General features: G+C 34.1%; 1 pseudogene; it reads left to right on the top strand.

The window, feature by feature from the left end:
* The window catches only part of LOC128661316 (gastrula zinc finger protein XlCGF26.1-like), a 30,750-nt pseudogene extending 29,353 nt beyond the window's left edge, over positions 1-1,397 (top strand).
* The last annotated feature ends 1,545 nt before the right edge of the window (positions 1,398-2,942 follow it).

Here is a 2,942-nt window from a genome sequence, read left to right as displayed (position 1 = left end):
TGTACAGAGAGTAATTTAGTCATCAAACAAGAGGACAACATTTATGACATATCTAGTGAAATTATTATCCCTGAGGATAAACCCCACACATTTACAGAGTTTTCAAAACATATTAAAGAAGGGAAAAGTCTACAGTCTAGCAAAATAATTCATACAAATGAGAAACCTTTCAAATCTAAAGAATGTGAGAAAAGCTTTAGATGGCAGTCTCATCTACTAGAACACCACAAAATTCACACAGGTGAGAAACCACACTCATGTACTGAGTGCGGCAAATGTTTTACAAGAATGGATAATCTGAAAAGTCATAAAAAGATTCACACAGGAGAAAAATCTTTCACATGTACAGAGTATGGAAAAAGTTTTACAGTAAAGAGTAATCTGAGAAAGCATGGAAAGATTCATACAGGAGAAAAGCCTTTCACATGTACTGAGTGTGGGAAAAGTTTTACACTTATGAGTAGTCTGAAAACTCATGAAATGATTCACACAGGAGAAAAGTCTTTCACATGTACAGAGTGTGGAAACTGTTTTACAGAAAAGAGTAGTCTGAAAACTCATGAAAGGATTCACAAAGGAGAAAAGCCTTTCACATGTACAGAGTGTGGAAAATGTTTTACACAAAACAGTGATCTGAAAAAGCATGAAAGGATTCACACAGGAGAAAAGCCTTTCACATGTACTGAGTGTGGAAAATGTTTTACAGAAAAGGGTAGTCTGAAAAAGCATGAAAGGAGTCACACAGGAGAAAAGCCTTTCACATGTACAGAGTGTGGAAAAGGTTTTACAGAAAAGGGTAGTCTGAAAAAGCATGAAAGGAGTCACACAGGAGAAAAGCCTTTCACATGTACAGAGTGTGGAAAATGTTTTACACAAAACAGTGATCTGAAAAAGCATGAAAGGATTCACACAGGGGAAAAGCTTTTTACATGTACAGAGTGTGGAAAAAGTTTTACACAAATAAATAGTCTGAAAAGTCACGAAATGAGTCACACAGGAGAAAAGCCTTTCACATGTACAGAGTGTGGAAAAAGTTTTACACAAATAAATAGTCTGAAAAGTCACGAAATGAGTCACACAGGAGAAAAGCCTTTCACATGTACTGAGTGTGGGAAATGTTTTACACTTATGAGTAGTCTGAAAACTCATGAAATGATTCACACAGGAGAAAAGCCTTTCACATGTACAGAGTGTGGAAAATGTTTTACAGAAAAGAGTAGTCTGAAAGGATTCACAAAGGAGAAAAGCCTTTCACATGTACAGAGTGTGGAAAAAGTTTTACACAAAAGAGTCATCTGAAATATCATGAAAGGATTCACACAGGAGAAAAGCCTTTCACATGTACAGAGTGTGGAAAAGGTTTTACAGAAAAGGGTAGTCTGAAAAAGCATGAAAGGATTCACAAGGGAAGAAACCTTTCACATGTTTAGAAAGTGGAAAAAGCTATTTTTGAAATCAGGTATCACAAAACACCAAATATTTACACACAAATAAACTTTATATACACAGTGTGCAAACCTTTTTACAGTTTTCCTAAAGAGGACAAACTCTCTAAATAGAAGCATCAAAAAGGATCCTATTGTAAATAATACTTTCTAAATCCCAGTTATAAAAGCCCCAGATTGGAAGTTCTCTCCTGCTGTCCTTTGTTCCTCTATATATGTGCACCTCAGTTTCTCTCATATCAATGTGATAGAATGCAAACACCACACAGGAATATACAAATCTGTCGTCCTACTGACGAGTTTACACAACCATTCCCCCCAAAGCACCCACAGAGTTGAGAATATAATTATATTTACAGAAGAAAGGAGTCTTTATATGAATAAAGTGTTAGAAAATTATAGAAACAAGAACATCAGTCTCAAATGAATGACATCTGGGAGATATATTTATTGTGCACAACATGTAGATAAACCTTTTCTTATAGCAATAGATGCTTAGCATTGTACATGTTATATACCAGAGGAATTACTGAGAGGAAACTGATTTTATTTAATGAGACACAATATCAGTAACCAGTACATACGTGATCATAATCAGTTTAATTTAAATGGCTACTATAACCTACATGTATACTGGGTATGTAATATGTGTGTCATGTGATCATAATCAGTTTAATTTAAATGGCTACTATAACCTACATGTATACTGGGTAGGTAATATGTGTGTCATGTGATCATAATCAGTTTAATTTAAATGGATACTATAACCTACATGTATACTGGGTATGTAATATGTGTGTCATGTGATCATAATCAGTTTAATTTAAATGGCTACTATAACCTACACGTATACTGGGTATGTAATATGTGTGTCATGTTCTGTAACTTGATATTATGTCTGTTAGATGTTTTCATGTTAGTTAGAAGTCACAAGAACTGATAATAGCACATACTGTATATATAAAGGGAACATTATATGTCTGATAAATCCCTTTGTATCAAGAGCACAAGTGTTAGGTATATTTATACCATTGTGTGCATATATCATGTAATGCTGCTGTTTACTATATAATGATATACAATGTTTTTTCATGCAAATAAAAAGTGATTGTAATCCAGACCAGTATTTTGTATAATTAAAAACCCAATATCACAGAATAATTAGGAAAACATCATGAAAGACAGAAGCCAAATCTGACAGTGAAAGTTAAACGCTGATAATTCAGATAGAACAGCAATTTTACCAAACTTTCCAATTTACTTCTATTATCTAATTTGCTTTGTTCTTTTAGTATCCTTTGTTATAGGGTAAACCTAGGAAGCTAATATTACATGAGCTTAGGGGCGTGCACGTGTATTTAGAACTCTGTGCAGCAGTATTTGTAACTATGTAAAACAATGCTATAAATGTTCTTGCAAACTCTGCTGTCTGAAGACACATGCACGCTCCTGAGTTCACCTAGGATTATTCTTTTTACCTCTGTAATTACCTTGTAT

Source organism: Bombina bombina, chromosome 5, assembly GCF_027579735.1.
Source record: "Bombina bombina isolate aBomBom1 chromosome 5, aBomBom1.pri, whole genome shotgun sequence".
In the NCBI taxonomy this organism is placed as follows: Eukaryota; Metazoa; Chordata; class Amphibia; order Anura; family Bombinatoridae; genus Bombina; species Bombina bombina.
The sequence above is the reverse complement of the archived record's forward strand: the minus strand, read 5'-3'. Positions and strand labels throughout refer to the sequence as shown.